The 21,959-nt window shown below is 47.8% G+C and overlaps 1 protein-coding gene across 3 annotated transcripts in view; it reads right to left on the bottom strand.

Moving 5' to 3' along the window:
* The window catches only part of LOC144162671 (cAMP-dependent protein kinase catalytic subunit 1-like), a gene marked incomplete in the record, with an annotated part of 437,842 nt that overhangs the window by 143,202 nt on the left and 272,681 nt on the right, over nucleotides 1–21,959 (bottom strand).

Here is a 21,959-nt window from a genome sequence, read left to right as displayed (position 1 = left end):
TGGGTCACTCGCTCGCCGCCGAAGCAAGTCAATGCAGCAAGACCACGCTATAATTTTCGCCGCAACGCGGTTTACTCGCCAAGTTTGAATCATCCTCGCCAAGTTTGAATCATTCGCGTTCATGGATCTTTTGTAGGAAACGAAAACAACTACGCGTTGAGCACTTTGACCCAATAGCGGCGGTACGGGAGCGTTAAAAGGGTGTACGCGGCCAGCTGCATCCAAGTGCCAGGTGGCGACTCGTAGCGAAGGTTCGCCTTAACAGAACGTCGCTTGTGCAGGTCTTATCAACGAGCCCGGTGGCGTATTTCGAAACGCTTCGCTGTACACTGCCCCACGTGACATGCGTCTTCGCGCGATACAGTACGTTAATTAAACGTGGTCATATGCCGCGCCCCGAACCTAAAGCGACCTAAAACATACCAAATCACCATTTATAACAAAAACAACACGAAGAATTGAGTTCTTCCTCCATAACAAATAATTGAGTTTAGAAAAAAAAATTGCAATAAAAAGGATGACGTAGACCCGCTGAGACTCAAATCCAGGACGTCAGTGCAAGCACCCACAACTCTATTTCCAGGCGACAGAGCCCGAACGGAGGGATCATTTCAGCAGCTCAATAGAAGAATAGCACGCACAGTGACATCACACATACCGTGTGGGGCGCTGTGCAGCGAAGCGTTTGGAAACCTGCAGCCCGGTGTTTTGATAGCGACTGCGGATCCAGGCAGGAGCTTTACAGCTCCGTCGCATTGCAGACAGAGCGCGGCCGTATCCGTCTCGGGATAAAAAGGCGAGAGCTCTCGACGCTCACCTTGGCAGCAGGGATTGCCTCCGGATTTTGCGTGGGTCACATTCCAGGAGACATCGGCCGGCGAGGGGCCCGTGGTATGCGAGGCGCGGTCCGTCCTTCGACGATGATGGCGATGTCGCAGGGGTCACTGCTAACCGGACGCGCTCTCTTTATCGATATATTAATCACGATCGCCTTAGTCACGCGTGAATGAGTTTTCCCGCCCCATGAACGCTCATGATTGTGACAGGTCTTAACCTTCTCCGAGCCGCTCTGCAGAATTTGCGTACTCGTGGCCGGAGTTCTCCTGGCGTGGCCAGAAGGGGGGATTGATCGTTTAACCCGGAGAACCCATACAGTTTCATGCTAATATATACCATACGGAAATCTAGGGCCAGTGTCTGGGCGAGCCGCACATAAGCGAGCGCTCCGTCGTGTACCGGAGAGGCTTGCCCTTGGCATGGCTCATGAACTGGGTGAAAAGTTGCCTGTGGCTACACAAAAGCAGCATCTTTATCGTAAAAGATGTATCACGAAAATGGAATTCCAAAAATATCTATTTGTGAAGGATTATTTAGACGCTTCCTGCCGTACGAGCAAGAAAAAAATGTTACAATCGTCGTTGATTTTGGCTTGAAGAGCAAAAAGAACCCACGTGAATGTCGCTCGCTGCCCACGACGGCCGCCACGACGGCAGCGCCAGATTTCCCTCTAGTGTATATTGTCACGAAGCCAAAAACGACGCAGTTGTCTTAAAGGAAAACAAGTTTATTGGAGCGAACTTGGGTTCCCCTAACAACTCAAAGAACACACAGGCGGCGAAGCAGTAGTCAGAAAAGTGACGTGCGCAAGCGAGCGTCGGTGATTCGAATGCCGCGGCGTCTGCTCTGCAGGCTTTTATCTTTCGGCGCGAGCGTTTCTGGAACCGTCGATTTAGATCCAGAACATTGTAGATCAAAGAAGATTATTCTGGGCTAGTGACGCTAGGGCGAAAGAGTCTGCTTATCAGAATGAGATAGCCCGTGCGGCATAAAAAATAAAGAATGGAAGCCGCGCTTCGCTTGGAACACAGATAACAGCAGCAGGGTTTGTAGTTGGGCAAGTTGGTACTTCACCTTAACAAAACAGCGCGAAGCACGGGACAAGGGAAGAGAAGACTACATAAGCGCTGATAACAGATAACAAGCACAGATAACAGACCCGCGCGTGGCCGAGCAGTAAAAACAAACAATAAATAAACAAACCCATACATGGTTCTCGGCAATATTAGTACGAAACTCTACGGGAGAACCCTACTTTGCGTCGGCTAAAGGCAGTCTTTTTACCCTTGATGAAGATGTAATGCCGACGACGATGGTTACTACATATAAGGGCTGGATGTGGACGTGGATGTGGACAAAAGCGGACAAAAACTATACGTACTGAGGTTCTTCATCATCTTTTCTTTGCGGCGGTAGTAATAACATTGAGTGCTCAAAGACGCCTTTGAAAGCGTGTTCGAGAACCATCGTGAATCAAGCGCTCACCTAGAATTGACTCTTCATCTGACCGCGTACACTTTCTTGAAGTGTCCCCAGGGACCGACTGCACCGAAAGCTCGGCCGATCTTTTGCAGGGCCGCCCGGTGCAAGCTCCGGTTGACAAGCATGTGTTCGGCTTGGTACGGAACGCGCGCCGCTCGACTTGGGATCAAAATCCTCGGGGCGTAGAGTTGCGTGCGTTGGTTACTGTATAGTAGTGAAAGAAGTAATGTACCGAAACTGTATCGTATGCCAAGAAATCCCGTCCTATATATGGTCCCGCGTTTGCGAAAACTTCAATCACACGGCGAAACACCATGCGAAATGAAACGGCAGAACTTGCTTGTGGGTCGCGTCACACGGGCGTTCGAAAAACTGCGCGAAAGAAGTAGAGCGCACATAAATCGCAATACCTTCCCTTCTCTCAAGTTGCCTGTCACAAGAGCTCAGTGGTTCGAGCAAGCCGTTTCAAGCTTCAGTTACACGGACAACGGCCGATCACATAAAGAATTTTTAAATTGTGTCGGATACACCAAAACCCTTAGCCAAATATTATTGCGGCCTCAACTGTGTACGTTGTCTACAAACCTTATTATTGCTCAGATTTACTTTGGGCTGATAGGAGTAACACTTAGGGACAGGAAACGAGCATCCTGGATCAAGGAGAAAACTCCAGTAGAAGATATTATACAGTCAAGTCCACTTATAACGATACTGTTTATAACAATATATCGGATATAACGATGAAGAGCTATGGCACCGTCAACTTTTGTATTCTATGGTAAAATAAACCGCCTATTACAATGCTCCAGTGCCACGATATCGGATATAACGATTGAATCCGGTGATATTGTGCACCAAAAGTGCAACAATGACGACTCCAATGACGCGGTTGCGCAGCCTACTCGGGTAGTGTCTTCTTAGTAGGCCCAATGCGTGACACAGTCCCTCGGGGACTTTGTTTCCGCCAAGGACATTTACCTCAGCTAGGTGAAGCAGCTATAGATGCTTTTGGAAAATGTTTGCGCTAGCTTTTCAGGCAGCAAACAAACGTTACAGACTGTGGCTTCTTTTTCGCAAATTAGTAGTACCTACGACCTTGCTGCAATGCGAATAAAACGTTTTGAGCTCTGTTCCGTCTTCTTATTTCGCAACCCGCTTATAAAAATGATCGGTTATAACGATGGGATTTGCTTGGCACTTGGATATTGCATAAGTGGACTGGACTGTAGTCCAAATTCGGAAAAAGAAATGGACTTGGGCCGGCCGTAGTAAGACGAAATGGCAACCCGTGGACCACCAAGATAACAGAGTGGATACCGAGGGGCAGGTCTAGAAGAAGGGGAAGGTCGCTAACTCGATGGAGGGGCGAAATAAGGAAATTCGCGGGCAAATAACGGATTCGAGCAACTCAGGACAGCAACGGCCAGAGGTCGATGGCAGAGGCCTTCGTACATTGCACACATCCCGTGGGACTGTCCTCGTTTTGCCGACTGTCGCGAACAAGCCTTCAACACCGTAGGATTGGCAATCCCACCGAGCCTTAATGATTGGCTTTATCCAGGGCAGTTCCAATCAGAGCGAATCTAGAACGGCGCCTGCTCGCCGCTCTACGAAACTTCGTCGAGAACTCTGGTCTTCACCATTTCCTTTAACTCCACACCCAATTGGATGTACCATTGGATGTATCCTACTTTTTCCCCAACTCCCATTACCTAATCCCTCTCCCCTAGACACCAAAATTCGCTAAAGCGTAACATGGCGTCTTTGTATCCCTTGTACATAAAATAAATGCGTGTTACCACCACCTGCAATGGACCTGAGTAGGCTGTTGTTGTTGTTGTTGTTGATGATGATGATGATGATGGGCATGTAATGCGATAAGATGACAACCAGTGGAAAACCTGGGTAGTGACCGAGAGACAGGACTAGGTGAAGGGGGAGACAACTGGATGGAAAATTGGGAAAATTCTGAAACAAAGGAAGGACCCGGGCACTAGGAGGAGGTCTGCGGGGAGCTGCTGCTGCTGCTGATGATGACAACGAGGAAAAAAATCCACATTTGAATAGAAAATTGGTGGCCGGTCCCCCTATTCAGAATTTTTGCAGCCGCTGTTGCCCTTGCGACCAGAGTTACTCAATATCCAGTAACTCTGCTTGCGATCAGCTGCTGCTGAACTTTCAGGTCTACGCCGAACAGCATTTCCTCCCACCGCTCAATCGTCAGGTCTTTGAACTGAGGTATTTGCGTGTTGCTTTGGAAAGCCGATAGCACATGGTATAGGCCCTCCCCCCACGCCGCAGTGTACGCATCGAGGCTTGTGGACGTCTTGGAATATTGCGTGTAGTCTTTTGGGACTTGAGTACGTGCTTCTCGGTTGTATTTCTGCTCCTTGTCAAGTTCTTTACCAACTGGCATGCACCCCACTTCCTTCTGCCTTGCCACTGCAGCGGGCCTTTGATGATGATGGTGGTGGTAATTGTGATGGCACCCGCGGCGACGAGGAGGCCTCGGAAAAACGAGAAAAATGATCGGGTCACCTTGAAACAGACTTATATTTTAAAAGTGAATGGCCAAAATTACACAGAAAGATCGTGAGCCACCCCATGACGGAACGAGGCTCTCTAGCACGCGGCATACAGATGACACTGAGTTTGGGTGGTATGAGCACATATTATTAAAGGCGACAGTCTTTTTTAGGATACTTAAACCCGAAAAGTTTGGTCTGTCTGTCTGTCTGTCTGTCTGTCTGTCTGTCTGTCTGTCTGTCTGTCTGTCTGTCTGTCTGTCTGTCTGTCTGTCTGTCTGTCTGTCTGTCTGTCTGTCTGTCTGTCTGTCTGTCTGTCTGTCTGTCTGTCTGTCTGTCTGTCTGTCTGTCTGTCTGTCTGTCTGTCTGTCTGTCTGTCTGTCTGTCTGTCTGTCTGTCTGTCTGTCTGTCTGTCTGTCTGTCTGTCTGTCTGTCTGTCTGTCTGTCTGTCTGTCTGTCTGTCTGTCTGTCTGTCTGTCTGTCTGTCTGTCTGTCTGTCTGTCTGTCTGTCTGTCTGTCTGTCTGTCTGTCTGTCTGTCTGTCTGTCTGTCTGTCTGTCTGTCTGTCTGTCTGTCTGTCTGTCTGGGCGTCGTTTGCAGCGTAAAATCGGATGCCTCCACCGTGGACCGTTAACAATGAGTCTGGCACTTGGACCATGGCCCTGTCCCTCTGCTCAGCGCAAAGCCCTCTCCTCATTGTTTCTCAAGGACATTAGCGTATCTACGACACTGTAGCATTCCCGTCATTGCAAGAAACTTCAATGGCCTGAAGCAGGGCTTTATTGTATTGTTATTTTTTTTCTCTTTTCTCTACTATTCTTCTTAACTACACCTACTGCCTTTTTTTCCCTTTCCTCCTTTCCCTGTACAGTAGCTTGTCGGCGAACCCACGTCGGCAAACGTCTTTCCGTTTTCCACTCTAATAAAAAGTCTCTCTCTCTGCGCACGCATCTACTCCGCCTTTCGTGATACTGCAAGCGGTGCTTGTTATTAACTGATATGCTCAACACATACTTAAGTGATGAGGCACATGAGTTTGACGTCCAAATCGTGTTTTGAATGTTGGCGCGCCACTTTGGTGGTCACAGCGTGCTAACAGCCTACACGCCACCTTACGGAACCTTTCGTTACTGTTGGACTTCGAATGCCGCCACGAGGTCCTGAGTCGTGCGCGAGCGCTTTTGCCTTTTTTGGTCAGAACACTGTTTTCAACGCGTCTTTTCTTGATATCTCAAAAATCACGCAGCCATGTATACGCAGGTAAAAAAAGGAACACTGCAAATACTACTTATGTATTCTGTTTTGCCTCAAATACGCCTAATGTTCTTCTGCTTAATAATGTTCACAAGTGTGAAGTGTGTTTCAGAATTAGTGGTTTCGGAAACGTTTCCCGCATGTAAACTTCTCATTCAAGAATACAGTTTAACTTTATGCCGGGCGGCTCAATCGAGGGACAGACACGCATACAAACAGACAGACCAAATGTTATGCGTTTAACAGGCCCGAAAACGGCTGTCGTCTTTAAGATTGCGACCCACACACAGAACGGAAAGTACGACGTAATCACTCCGCATGCTCGCACGCCGGCAAGTGTATACGGGGGAATTTCGATGAAACTAATCGCACCTAAGATGCCACAGTTCCTGCATGAGTATACTTTCCACACGCCGGAGCAAGCACGCTTTAGGCCTAAGCGAAAGTCCAGATCGAAAACGGCGAAAAAAAGCATCCGGCGCACGTGCCGCAGACGTGCGAAAAGGAAGCCAAGGAAAGGCGGCGGCGGGGGATACAAGGTCGCCTAGGTAAGCAAGGTTGGAACGGAAACTAATTCGCAGTCCGCGCACGTCAGCGCTCCCAGCATCTTGCGCCGAGAGCATCCGGAGAGAGAAGGAGCAGGAGGATCGGGGAAGATGCTGGAGACGAACGCTGCCGCGCCTCCTCATTGCGAATTTCCTCCGTTCCCAACCTCCCTAGGGAAGCAGAGGATCACGGTGGAAGAGGATGGCGCCGCCTCTTCCGTTCCACTGAAGCCCAGTTTCACCTCGCTTCGCGAGCCCGGTTGTAATGTGTGTGACGATTTGCATCCCCCCATCCGACTCTTCCCTCCTCGGGGTAGTAGGGACGCCGAACGAGTTACTCTGCAGGATGGGAGCAAAACGCTGGGTCTCTTCCTGGCCACGCAATTTCGCTTTCCTTATAAGGAAAGTCGAGCCAAGACGCCGGAGACGCTCTTGCTACGCCAACCTTCCACTCGGACGTAAAGAAAGGAATTTGCCATCCTGGAAAAGCGACCAGAGCCTCGGCGATCTTTGCACTACGCAAGAACGATAGCGACGTAAAGTACCTTAAAAATGCGATTTGCCTTATCGCGGAAATCATCCAACCGTATTTTTTTTTTCTTCGCAAACGCTGGTGCAAGCGTATTCACTAAGCAGTCGTCAGTGGTGCGCCAGAATCATAACTGCGACATCTCTGGTAGAATGCGGCACGTGCAACTTGGACTAGAGCGGTTAACGAAATCTAAGGGTTTGAAAGTGCGATGCTCTTGCGATTAGAGTAGATAAAAGCTGCTCCACAACGTTTATTTTCTCTTCACAGCCGCTTCGCCTTCAGGTCGGACGTTTTAGCGCCCCGTGAGACGATAAGAATCCCGGTTACTATATATCTACTCGGCAAATTCCCCGCTTTCGGTGAAGTACGATATTGCCCGACAACGGCTGTCGTCTTTATAACTGCGACCCACACACGTAAAGAAAACGTCGGCGTAACCACTCCACGTCCTCGCACGCCGGCAAGTGTATACGAGGGAATTTAGATGAAACGAATCGCACCTAACATTCCACAGTTCCTTCATGCACTTCAAAGTGACGGGGATGTAAAAAAGAAAGAAACGGTGACGGCGAATTGTACAAATTCACCTGTACACTACTATCTTTTAAGCCGGCCGTGGTCCACCATAACGCCAGTGCGTTCTATCACTCTTTTCTACCCGAAGCAATAAATCACAGGAACCGCCTTCCTAGCCCTGATAGGGCTAATTTATGACAATAAGCCCTATCGGTGCTAATTGTCGTACAAGCCGTGAGGCTTACATTTGTAACCATAGATGAACCCTTTTTTAGATTGCCATTTTGTAGTGCGACTTCATCAGCTGCTTACTGCACTTCTCTTGCGTTGCAATGTCAATTACAGATTACATTTACCAAAATGTGCCCTCAATATGCGCCACAACGTGTACAGTTTGTTGCGCCTTCTTGTTTTTCGGCTCGTTTCCGTTGGTTCTTGCTTTAAAGTTGTTTCTCTGCCCTAATTCTACAAACAGACAGGATTTTTTTGCCCCTTTTGTCTTGATTTTGCTGCTAGTTCTTCATTCCACTTTGTGCATCCGTATATTGTGGCTTTTTATTATTCTGTTGTATCGTTTTCTCATTCAGTCACATTCCCTCTACTATAGCGCCCTAACCGGGCCCTGAGGGCACTCTAACTAAAATTACGAGGACACCTAAGCGCTTCTCATGACGTGGTGATTGCGAAAGCACGGGTTCCCACTTGCCGAACGTGTTCCCCCTACACGTTGTACCATCGTCTACGCCTGAACTGTGCCTACACAAATAGCTACCTATTTCGCCTTGGAGCGACGCCAAATCCGCACTGCGACAATTGTGGTTGCGTCGAAACAATTGAACACATTTTATTAGAATGTGCGGCCTACATGGAACCGAGATCCCACTTCCTCGAAAGCATGGAACGTCTGCAGGGACCAATTACTCTCAGAAATATTTTAGGACCATGGATTCATCCGTCAAAGCAGCGCCAAGCTCTACGGAGTTTATTCTCTTATTTGGGTGAAATTGGCCTAATTTCAAAATTGTAAATTATGTGGCCCAAGCTCAAAACAAAAGTCCGCTACCGCACCAAGTACACGACAGTTTTTTTTTCCTTTTCTTTCCTGCCCAGCTCTTCCTTGGGCCTTTTCTTCCCCCATCCTAAACCCACAGCAGAGAAGCATGTAGGCGTCTGTAAATGCCGGCAAACCTCTCTGTTTTTCCAAAAAAGAGCCTTCTCTCTCCTATCACTGGGCGCTTTTGTCTTCTTCTCTCAGTATACTGTGACTGGACGCATAGCCACGCTCGCATCGCCAAGCAACGAAGACATTTAGCGGGCCGGTACGTTGCTACTCCCTAATTTCTATACTCCTGTATTTCACATATTCAAATTACCAATGTAGCACTCAGTTGACGTCCCTAACCTTTGGTGGCGTTGCGGTTGCGCGCTAGACTCGTATTCGGAGGTCCGTGCTGAAATCCAACCCAGATCAAATTTTAACAACGAAGCTGTTTAGCGAATCATTATTTTGTCGTGTCCGCAGTTAAAAATAGCAAGCAAATCCAGAGTGCACGTAAGCGTGTGCCTCGCGGCTACAGCCAGGCCATTAAAAAAACATGAAAATGCCAAGCGCTCGTGTATTCGTGCCTCGCGGCAAGCGCCCAGAGTCCCCGGCGCACGTTTTTCAAGCCAAGCGAACGCACTTAGGAAGATTGGCCAAGATTAATAATAAAAAAAATCTCCAGCGTTCGCCGCAATCGTGGCAGCACTTGTTCGGATGGAGAAAGACACGCCGTAGCGTACGCCCCTCCAAGGCGATGTCCAATGGTTATCAAATAAAAAAAATGAAGGAAGCTCACACTTGGACACGCCCTAAAGTATACCACATACCCCCCGCAATCCGCATACGCCGGTACAAACACGAAAAGAAACTCCGACTCAAGCAACTTACGGGGGGGGGGGGGATCACGTTTCCAACCAACCTTTCCTTACAAGAATCCAAGAAAAATTTATCAACGAATTCTATACAGATGCATCATTTTCACCGGAAACAATTCGTAAAAGGTACTACCCCCCCATCAACCAGAAACGCCCGTATACCGTCAGCAAGCCGTCAAGGCTGCTTTGCCCCACCTGGTCTGGATGTGCCCCAAATTCTCTCGATAGCGAAATTTCACTTCCCCAAAGCCAGATCCCTAAACCCATATCGATCCCCTCACATTAGACGAACACACCATCAACCTTATCATTCAGTTCGCCACGAAGAGAGGTCTAGCGCGAGTTATGTAGCGATGGCCTACACCCGTGAATAGACCATTCAATGCTGAACAACCGTCATGTGAAAAAACTCATGCCGCCTCCCGACGACCACGAACTCATACGAACCCCTCCCAATTCCCCCACGAGGACTCCGGCCTTCCCTTTTTGAATAAAAGATCTAACAACCACAACTATAGCAACAATGATGGTGTAAAGGGCGTTGCGGCAGCAAAGAAGAAGCAAATCGGCTGCAACCGCGGACTTAAACCATCGTGACGATCGTGAAGGTTGCGTACAGTTTCGCACCTCCAAGCCTTACGCGTTAGTGGCAGCTTCTCTCATTTTTTACCTTTCTTTTGAACTCAATCACTGTTTTTTTTTCTAGGAGGCGTCGGCCATGTTGTGTCAGGAACACCGTCTTATGGCGGCTAGTAGCCGTGCGTTCTACCTACCGAGGGGCACTTCCGGCGGGGTTGGTTTCTCACGCGCTCTCACGTGATTGGCTGCACGGGAGAAAACGTCACAAAAAGCGGCCCGCACAGCCAATCACGCGAGACCGCGTGAGAAGACAACCCCCACCGGAAGTTTTCCGACACACCGCAGGATTTGCCCCGCTTTCACATTAAAATAAATTATTTATAGAGCAGCTCAACATTGTCCGGTGACCCGCCGCGGTGGCTCAGTGGCTAAGGCGTTGTGCTGCTGAGCACGAGGACGCGGGTTCGATCCCCGGCCGCGGCGGCCGCTTTTCTGATGGAGGCGAGAAGCAAAAACGCCCGTGTGTACGAGATTTCGGGACACGTTAAAGATCTCCAGGTGGTCAAATTTAATCCGAAGCCCTCCACTACGGCGCGCCTCATCGCCTGCGTTGTGTCGGCGCGTCAAACCCTACAATCAATCAACATTGTCCGGTGATAAAATGCCTGTCCCAGACCCGTAGTGAGGCGAGCTGAGTGGCTTTTGTTGTTGTTTTACAAGCGATGAAAAGTGTGCGTCGCGGGCAACTAGTGCAGGCTCTGTCCCTTTTGAGGGGAAAAATTGGCCGCGTATCTGCTCCTTTCGTTGAAAATGACGTTAAAAGTCGATAGCCTTCGTTGACATTTGCCAAGGAAATGCCCCCTTTGCTTTCCCGCTCACCTCTCATGCTGTTCCTGTTCCGTCGCGCTCATCCTAAGGTAAATACACTAAAGGTTTGCTCAAGGCGATTTGAATTTACCGCGTTCCACTGCTGCAGGTCGGGTTCCTCGATGCTAGAGCTACAGTACGGCAGAGACGCGCGTGAATCGAGGCGGCCAACTTCAGGGTTTATAGAACCGCGTTGCCGTGCTCCAACGTTCTTAACGTTGGCCGTGCTCCACGTGCGTTCCAAGCAGAACTTGGAACCTAGCTAGTGGAACCTTTCGTTGCTGTTGCCGCGTGATTTCTCATATGCCGCCAGGAGGTGGCGCGGGCAACAGCAGGCGGCGGTTTTCTGCAGTAGATTTAGGATATCATTTGCTATAAAAAAAACATGCATCCATAAATTTTCAAATTAAGGAACACTGTAAATATCCCTTATGTACTAATTTCCTGTCTTATATTTGCGTAATGTCTTGTTCTTGTTCAACAAAGTTGACAAGTATGAACTTATAAACCGGTATTGAACTCTCACATTTGGCTGTGAGTATATAAGGCTATTGCGCACTAAACTTTTGACTTTGGCCGGGTGGCTGAATCGAGTCACAGACAGACGGACAGAGAGACAGACAGACAGATAGACGAAAATTTCTAGGTTTACGTAGCCGAAGAAACACTATCGTCTTTAAAAAATTTTCTCGCCGCGCTCCATCACGCGAGTTGTAACCGGAACACCGTGCAATGCCGCGGCAACGGAAAACGGCCGCGACTGCGACCTTGAAGGATCCGGGCGGTCTCGCATTACACATGCGAAGCAGCGTGGATCTCCCAGTTTTGTCGGAAAAGAAAAAAAAAACGCCACAAAGAAGGAAAAGACATTGGCGGTGCTATTTTAAGGCTGGGAAAGCCAGAATTCAAGCACGAACACACCTCGGAATCCGCTACCCGCCCGATTTTCTTTCGACATAAATAACGCCGAGAGAAGTCGAACAGACACGTACAACTCCAGAAAGCTGTAAGCTCAGGAAACACCTGCGCGTAAGAGTGGCTCGTCATGAGTCTTAACCGTAAACAAGAGACTCGCGTGTCCACGTTCCTTTCTCGCTGAAATTTCTTTCTTTCTTCCCTAGGGAACAAATATTTCTGGCGTTAGTTATGACACATTTATTTTTTTTTTAAGCGCACACCTTAATCTTTACGAGGAGGTTGCTGTTGCGAAGGGCGTTTGAAGGTTTGGAGAGAGCGAAACAGAAATAAAATAAAGGTTGTTTTGCTCGGTCCGCGGCAGAGAGGGGTCTTTTAAAAGCCTATAAATCGGGGGCTTTCCTTAGCGCGAAAAGAATTTGTGAGGTAATCTGCTGAGTTTGTTGGCGCGGTTCGACACAAGAGAGCTGCAGATGAAAACCAAGCAAGACCATGTTGCGATACCTTGGATGCCGGACGTTGCAGATATAGAATTGCAGCATGCCGAGACATGCCTGCTTGACTTGTTACGCTAGCCAGTGTAGGCTGAACACACACACACGTCAGTATGTACCAACTCATGTATGTATCCTTTAAGGGTATGTATGTACCCCTTCGGGGTTAACCTGGATTCATTTAGGTTTTCATATTTTCCACAAAAAACCGTAGAATAGAACAAGTTGGAGCCAGTACGACGTTTGTCGCCTTCACTGTTTTCGGAAGACCTAGCTGCCAGACCGTGTTACTATACGATATATGCAAATTGTGTGTGACCTTGTACGTACAATTTTTTCCTTTTAGGTTGCGATCTTGTAAATTATATGTGCCGTATATCTGCCATGTTGACGTGTTACTTTATGCAACCCCTTTTTATTGAGACAGCAGGATATGTAAAGAATAACGTATGTATGTATGTATGTATGTATGTATGTATGTATGTATGTATGTATGTATGTATGTATGTATGTATGTATGTATGTATGTATGTGTGTATGTATGCACGTATCAATGTATGTACGTACGTATGTATATACGTATGTGTGTATGCATGTGTGCATGCACGCATTTATGTATGTATGTATGTATGTATGTATGTATGTATGTATGTATGTATGTATGTATGTATGTATGTATGTATGCACGTATGCTTGTATACATGCATGCATGTATGTATGTATGCACGTATGTATGTAGGTATGTATGCACGTATCAATGTATGTACGTACGTATGTATATACGTATGTGTGTATGCATGTGTGCATGCACGCATTTATGTATGTATGTATGTATGTATGTATGTATGTATGTATGTATGTATGTATGTATGTATGTATGTATGTATGCATGTGTATGTATGTACGTACGTACGTACGTACGTATGTATGTATGTATGTATGTATGTACGTACATACGTATGTATGCGTGTATGTACGTACGTACGTATGTATGTACGTATGTATGCGTGTATGTATGCACGTATGGTCGTATACATGCATGCAATCATGTATGTATGTATGTATGTTGTAGGTATGTATGTACGTATGTATGTATGCAGGTATGTAAGTACGTATCAATGTATGTACGTACGTATGTATATATGTATGTGTGTATGCATGTATGTATGTGTGCATGCACGCATTTATGTATGTATGTATGTATGTATGTATGTATGTATGTATGTATGTATGTATGTATGTATGTATGTATGTGTGTGTGTGTGTGTGTGTGTGTGTGTGTGTGTGTGTGTGTGTGTGTGTGTGTGTGTGTGTGTGTGTGTGTGTGTGTGTGTGTGTGTGTGTGTGTGTGTGTGTGTGTACGTATGCTACAGGGTCCTGAAGCCAACTTTGGATAATACATCCCATTAAAAATGTCGAATTTCGCAGCAACAAAGTAGTCAATTCTCGGTTAGAGCCACGACCGGCTTACGACCTGCCCATCGCTGCCGGCAATAATGGGAGTCAGCGTGCCAAAAAAATGCCGTGCGCGCTCCGCCGCGTGGGGCTAAGTTTAATCCCTAAACTCGCCGGCTCCGCTTCGCTCGCAGTGGGGCCTGTCCCTGCTCGCATAAAATGTAGTGGAAGAACCAACCAATGCCAATTCTGCTGATCACTGCCTATGATAGCGTCCAGCAGCGAGAATTCATGGTTAAGTCTATAGCCTTGTTTCGTAGCTATACAAACGCCAACGTACACAAGTAAACCAAACTGCTACTATTTGCGCATGCTCGACTAGCGTTCTTTATTTTGAAGCATTTTCGCACATTTAAACACGCGTAAACTTCGTCGACTTCGCTTAACATCGAGGAACTTCCTTTCGGCGCGAGGCTCTTCTATGAACGGACCCAAGTTCACAGGGGAGGCTGGAATTCGTATGAGCATCAAAGCAGCGCCATTCCGTGTCTGGAAGCGCCGTCATTCTTGCGGGAAAACATGTTTTTTCAGCGAAGGGCGCACTGATTGACGGCAACATTTCCAGCGGCGCTGCGACGTTTTCATTATAACTGGAGAGCCACGCTTGTAAAATGCTCCATCGGGGTGGCTTGCAAGCCCAACAAATGACACAGTTGAGTATGGAAGCCGTCTTAGGTCATTGCTTGTGGTGAGAGGGTGAACTGAAGGGCTTGTTGGTACATCATATCGTTTGAAAACAGCGCGGAAGACGGGACGGAGCAAGTAATAGACGACACAAGCGCTGGCGAACAACTGAGCGATTTAATTCGCAAGAAAATATATACATGAAAAACTAGGGGAAGAGAAGGAAAATTACGACATACGTCTTCCGCGCTGTTTTCAAACGTTGTGGTGAGAGCCACGTTACCTTCGAGATATCGTTTTTGAGCCACTGCCCCCGTACGTTGGCCGAGTAACAATTCCGCGTTAAAAACCTTTATTTGATAACACCGCCGATCCCACGGAAGGTGTGAACCTCCTTCAGTGAGAATCGGCAAAGACTGAGCTCAACGGACCGAGAGAAAAACGAAATAACAACGATGGCAGGCCAAGCAAACGCGTATACAGCGGAGGAATGGGGATTAAATGCAGCGCCAGCCGGGACAGTGGCGTCGGAAGAACTAAAAAGAACCAAACAAGCAATAACGAACGGAATCGGCGAGCATGGGCAGGCCGATATCTATAAAGCCGGTCGTGCTCAGACCATGTCAACCTGTTTTTGAAGCTTTGATTAGCAACTAATCAGCTAAGATATAGCGACATACCATAGGACCATCGTGCTTTTTTTCAGTCGCGTAATCGCGAGGTGTTCCCAAAAATGAAAGATAACAAAATCTTTACGGAGTTGAAGACCTAAGGCGCGCAAAACAAGCTCTGAGAACAGGTTGAATTATTAAATATTAGCGCCGTTTCTTAGCTGGTAGCTGGTAGACTGCTCCCACATTTCTGCGTCACCTATAATACCACCATCACTGCTCGTGTCCAGTTTTTACATCTTGTTTCGTCTTACACCTAGAAGTTCGGGTATAAATACGGAATAAGGCACAGATCCATACGTTCACGTTTCCAGTACGAACCATCTGGACGAACCGGAGATGACTACGAAATGAGGGCCTGGATCAAATTAAGCATTGAGAAAGGCGTGCTTTGAAATTGCGCCAAGTTTCGCACATGGAAGTGCATAGAAACAGGCCAGATATATTGTAACAAGAATGACAGAAGGGGCCGATCAAATAGTTTTGAACGGCCGTTAGTGCGTCAACAGTAGTACACAAACTCGGGATTGAGAGTTTAAACGCACCTTAGCGTATGTTGCCTTTGTGTGATAATATTCCTCTAATGGTAACCAAAACACCAAAATGCTCCGTGAACAAGCCTAGCCCTGATATGTGCCAACGATCACCGAAAATACCCAGCAGTATGCGCCGCCAGATGCCCACAAAACTACCGGCTCCCCAAAAAACATCTTGCGGTTGCTAAGGTCAGTTTCGAGATGCACCGTTTTCCCGGCGTTAGCTAACGTGACAATCAGGCTTACCGGCCACGATAAGGCGATACCAGAAGGACAGTACAGACGTCGCACAACAGAACATTTGAAGCAGACGGAATGGAGCAGACGGCAGCGACGCGGGCACCCCTGGCGGCAGCCGGGAGAAGCCCATTGTTAGCGAAACCTGCTGCGGTCCCTGCTGAACTCTCGTAACGATTGCAAGGTCGCTCGCCCCGGAGGTTTGAGAGCATAGTCCCGCGAAGAAAGCGCGGCGAAAAATATGGCATAGATAGACAATATGATTCACCACCGTGGAAGCGTGGGGAACAATGAATGCGCCGTAAAGACGCGCACAATGACGCGCGCGACTTTTCCGCTCTCCGCGTCCGTTTCAACAAGCATTCGAGGTACATATGAGTGGCGCCGGTCAAAAAAAGCACCTCTGCTCCCCACAAACAACAAAAACAACAGAAAATTTACGAGGGGATGCGTAGAATTTTTTCAGAATGTAGACGCGAAAGCCTATAGTTGGACCGTCTGCTGATCTGCTGTTGAACTTTGTGCTGAACTTTGCGGATGCGCCCTGGACAAGCACCCTGCGAAGCTCGTTCCGCTGGCTCGCCATCGCCTGCAGGAGCCGCTTGTTTGCGGCAGCGGCCTACCCTCCTCTGCCGCTGCTGTTTCCCTTTCCAGGCGCGCGAACCCTGGGTGACGCTCGCTGCGACAACAACGTCAGTGTTGGCGTGCCACCGATTTTCTGTACCACACCAGTCGCGTGCTTTGTTTGAAACACCAGCACTGATAAGCTTACAGAAGGTTAAGGACGTACCCCGCCCTCCCTAGCCGTGCAAAAAATACACAACCTATATCTGCCGATAAATGCCGAAACCGGCTCGTTCCAGATTTTCTCATCTAAACAAAATCCGCGAAGTTCATGTATTTTACCGGTATTCTCAAAAAGTCCTCGGGATAAATTCCGGATTACTCTGCGTTTCATCGGCGAAAGCCGAGAGAAGGAACTTTCCGGAAATATTTTTGTTGGCGTTCAACGTGGAGGAGACGGTTTTCGTTTTGTAAATGGTGAATTTAAGTGCCCCGCAACTATTTCACAAAAAGAAACAACAACCGTAGCTGGTAATATTTAATAAAGGCACAAACTTCAATGTTCTAAAGAAATTGCGCCGAAGCACAACGTTGCTTCCACACGAGACAGCTAGAAAATAATACATACCACCCGGCACTCTAGGGGTCATGCACCTAAGGGGTGTCGTCGTCGCATGTCGTCACGGTAAATCAAGTCGCCAAACGATGGTCAAAACACAATTGCGTAATGGATAAAACCTGTTAGAAATAAACTAACATCATTTAAGCTGATTTAAAAGACATGAATAGTCAGGATTTAATTGCATTATTAACCAAAATTTGTTAAAGTCCGTCTCGAAATTGGCTTCAAACGCCAGGTTTTCTCCTGTAAAGCATACTTCTTAGCATGTTGCGTGTGACAAGAAAACAACTTTGAGTCGCAATTTTTGGCTGAGGTAATTCTAAGTGCTGGATGTGTTGGTTGACAACGTTCTGCAAGCATTTAGGAATTCGAAAAAGCTGAAAAAGTGCTGCAAAGCTTAACTGCGCAATTCGTGTACGGTGGTGCTTCGAATTCGATTGCTGCTACAATTGAGCTTCAATAAGTTTTTGTTTTTACAGTAAGCCGTTGGTGGCGCAGTCTCTGCAATGGCGTTGGTCGCCGGAATAGACACTATAGCTTCTCCGCACGGAGTCCGGAGTTTATACGATAAACTCATATACCGTATTTACTAGCATGATTTACTCATTCCCCCCTCCATAGGATTCTTGATCGTGGCGCTGCAGTAGACTGCACATTTCTTGATTTCAGCAAAGCGTTCGACAAGGTCTCACTCAAGCTTTTGCTTCTGAAATTAAGTAAGCTAAGCCTTGATATTGGTCTACTTGGCTGGTTGCGCTGTTTTGTAACTAACGCTTTCAATTCGTAACCGTTAAGCATTTCGACTTATCTTCGTGCCCGGTTCTTTCGGGAGTTGCACAGGGGTCGGTCCTTGGTCCGCTTCTTTTCCTAATTTATATTAACGACCTCCCATCTAGAGTGCATCTTCCATTAACCTCTTCGCTGATGACTGTATCATTTATCGTGAAGTAAGAAATGCAAACGACTCCCTAGCACTTAAGTCAGACCTAAACGCTGTATCTTCATGGTGCAGCGAATGGGTGATGATGTTGAATGGGTGATGACGTTGAACAAATGCAAATTAATGCATATACCACGTAACAATGCACCTTCCTCAACCTATACCCTACAGCAACATACTCTTGACATCGCAAGTTCTTACAAGTATCTAGGGGTCTATATTTCAAATAATCTTTCATGGGATCAGCACGTTACGTATGTATCAATCAATGCGAACCGCCTATTAGGATACTTGAAGCGCAATTTTTCATCAATCTGTTCAAGCCTCAAGCTACGTACTCTATAAAACGCTCGTTCGCCCAAAGCTGGAGTATGCGGCCTCAATATGACACCCAGCCCACGAATTTCTAGTAACAGGGGTAGAAGCAATCCAGAATCGCTCGGCTCGTTTCATCCTGTGCAACTATCATAGCACTGCTAGTGTGTCCCATATGAAATCAACATTGCATCTGCCTCCTAACATGTCGTTGCACCGCAATATCCCTCGATTATCATTGTTTCGCAATTGTTTTTCTATGCGCACCTTCACGATTTTCTTTTGTCGGCCTCATCTTACACATCACGCTGTGTCTACCATCGCTACAAAGTTGCCCCGTTCCTTTGCAAAACAAACTCTTTTTATCATTCAGTCCCCCCCCCCCCCCACGGTGAGTGAATGGAATCGCCTTCTCGAACCACTGTGTCAAAACATGATGAGTTATTCAAAGCTGCCCCACTTGCACATTTTTCTGATTTTTCATGGGCCTGATATTTTAGAAGCCTACGCCATGTCTAAAACGGTGAATATTTTCGTGATTGTTTTTGGGCATTGTCATATGTCTGCATCGAATGCTTTGTGACTTGTGCATTGTACATTTGTTTTCCCACTCTTCTCAGTAACGTCCTCAGTGACCCTGAGGGTATCCGAAAATAAATGCCTTACCCATACACCGTATACACCGATATACTTTGACACTGCATATACTCGCGTGACACATGCTCAAGCCTCATACGGATGGGAGCTGCTCGGCACGTGTCAAGGATTCCGGCTTGTTTAATTGGTTTTTGCGTACCTCATTTGTGGCTATGTCCAGCTGCACGTTGTTATGAGAAACTGCTGGCGCTGAAGCGATGTGGCTGTCCTCCATTCTCTTTGATTTTTTTACGCCGCAGTTCAGGGGCTCGCGTTAACAGGTGGGATTCTGGTGTAGGAACGTTCGAACATCCGCTCACTGATGTCGAACAACACCGCCCGGAATGGGCTTCGTTGCTTTCTTCTCTTCGCATAACTGATAACTTCAATCTGGTAGGCAGTTCCCGCACTTTCCACCGGTACCCGTGTCCGGTAGACGCTGTTACATCGGCCCAGCGGAACCGCGCAGTCTGACTGCTAGCCTGGCGTTTATCATTTTCTCTGCAGGGGCGGTATTCTCGTAACTGTCCCTTTTGAAAATGTCTCTTTTGCGTCCCTTTCATCGTGACGTACTTCCGGTTAAGCAGTGGGCCTTTGATTCAAATACCGTAACTGTTCTTGCAAAACGCATTTTAAAGAACTGAAACCGTGTCAGAGTATCTTTTATGTGTTTATTGTTCCGCGAGCGAACCAACAATAAGGCGACGAAAAATCGTCTGCTCCAAATCGTCTGCTCCGAGTAGCCCGGCTCATACCTCCGCCGTGCTTGCATGGCGTCACATCCGGGTGTTCGCTTTTAGCCAATCAGGGCTCGCTCAAAAGGGACACTTTTGAAAGGGACACAAAAGAGACAAAACACGGGAATACCGCCCCAGGCCTTTTTCAGTCGATGCCCTTGATAAGCAACGCCGTGACGCGGCGGATACTACCCGCAATGCAGCGAGAGCGGGCGGAACCCGATATAGTCCGCGTTCACGGTTCGGCGTCGTTAACGTAGGCGTTCACGGCCGTCTTTTACGACCTGTAATACCACGGCGGGTCATTTAATGACAGGACCATTAGGGCCGAGCACTGACGGGTTGGGAGACCGGGAGGAGGCGGAGCGCCCCCCGCGAAAACAACAATAAGGACAAGAAATGGGAGGCCTGAAATACGGACAACAGAGGGGGATGTCGGGAAGAGGGGATTAGCAACCGTTAGGATTAATCCGAGGACGCGCGCATCCGACGCTCTCCCCTCACCAACGCTCTCCCTCCCGATTCACTCGCACCCGACACATAAACAGGGCTCAATCGAACCCTGTCACGGATCTGTAGAAACATTCAAGAAACGAAGGATCGTGCGCCGTGCGGCAGTCGGGCTCTACAGGGAAAGCACGCCGCTGAGCCAATGCATTGGAACCGTACGGCACACAGTGGCTGACATGATACAAAGATTTGAAGGGAACGTGTTGTTGGGCGTGTTGGTTGAGGACTTGAGGTCTACAAACATACTGAGTGGCGCAAATACACAACACACAAGAAAGAAGACACGGAGTAGCTCCCGTCCGTGTCTTCTTTCTTGTGTGTTGTGTATTTGCACCACTCAGTATGTTTGTAAAGATTTGCAGGTTGCCAGCTGAGTTTTTGCTCACTAAAAACGGCGAAAGTGGTGGATAATAATCTGACAACGTGCTGCTGTGGCGTTTCCGCATCTGGCTAGCGGAGCATGTCGGGGTTAATTGTAACATGGCGGTCCGCTGGCCAGGCGGATTTCGTGTTGGCGGCGTCGACAGCATTGCTTAGTTTATTTCCTTTGGGAGGTAACCAACGTGTTTCCAGTTTAGCGTGTGAATTATATGTAGTGAGACTATTAGACCATGACGTAGAAACGGTCACACGACACTTGCGCGCCAGCTCGAATGCGACTGATCGCATGCGCGCGGACGCCAAGGAATCAGCCATGGAATCAGCTGATCCGCACTGAAGCGCACAGAAAATGAATCTCCGTCATGATATCCGTGCATTTTTGCGCCGTGTCGCTTTATTTGCCATTCTGTGATATTTTGCGAGGCGCTCAGTGCTTTTCAAATGAGGTGAAGCGAAGTGTGGCTTTAGCTGAATGTGAAACCTTAACACACACACACACACACACATACACACACACACACACACACACACACACACACACACGCACGCACACACACACACACACACACACACACACACACACGCACGCACGCACGCACGCACGCACGCACGCACGCACGCACGCACACACACACACACACACACACCAAAAAAAAAACCGTTATCGCATGGACCAATGCTGATTTTGCCGGGGAGTCGCGGTCTATTTGAAGCACGGGAACGAAAGAGCGCGGTCGATCGCAGGCCAATTGCGGGAGTGGCAGAATGCATGTCAAGGGCAGTATGCGAAAGGCCGTCAGCGGCGTGTTGCGTTTTCTTTGCGTCTATATTCGTCAAGTTCTAGCTGCATTCCACCAACGCCAAGGAAAAGCTTGCGGGACTGAATTGGGCAGTAATTTGCCGCACAAAGCGAGTGCAGAACATTCACTTATTGTCACTGATTAAAAAAAAAGAAACCGCATTTCGATACATATTTTTTCGTTGTATACCTTCACGAACGTTTGCGCGAGAGTTCGAAGCACGTAGGGCTGTACGAAGTTCCATACATGAAACAACTTAAACGCGCGATTATAAAAGATGCTTTTATTTCCTTTCCAACGGGAACGACCGCTGGCTGCCACTCTTTAGTCTGTAGTGAACTTGCGGTAGTCAAGTCCAGATCGGAATCGCTGTTGCGGCGACAGTTCAGGGCATTGAGGAAAGAAAAGTTATCCCTTCCTCCATGGTTCAGGGGCAGTAGATAAGCGAAAACAACGAATGACGGCCTCG

This window comes from Haemaphysalis longicornis, unplaced genomic scaffold (assembly GCF_048455015.1).
Source record: "Haemaphysalis longicornis isolate Haplotype H1 unplaced genomic scaffold, Haemaphysalis longicornis Haplotype H1 scaffold_12, whole genome shotgun sequence".
NCBI classification, from domain to species: Eukaryota; Metazoa; Arthropoda; class Arachnida; order Ixodida; family Ixodidae; genus Haemaphysalis; species Haemaphysalis longicornis.
This window is presented reverse-complemented; position numbering and strand designations above follow the sequence as displayed.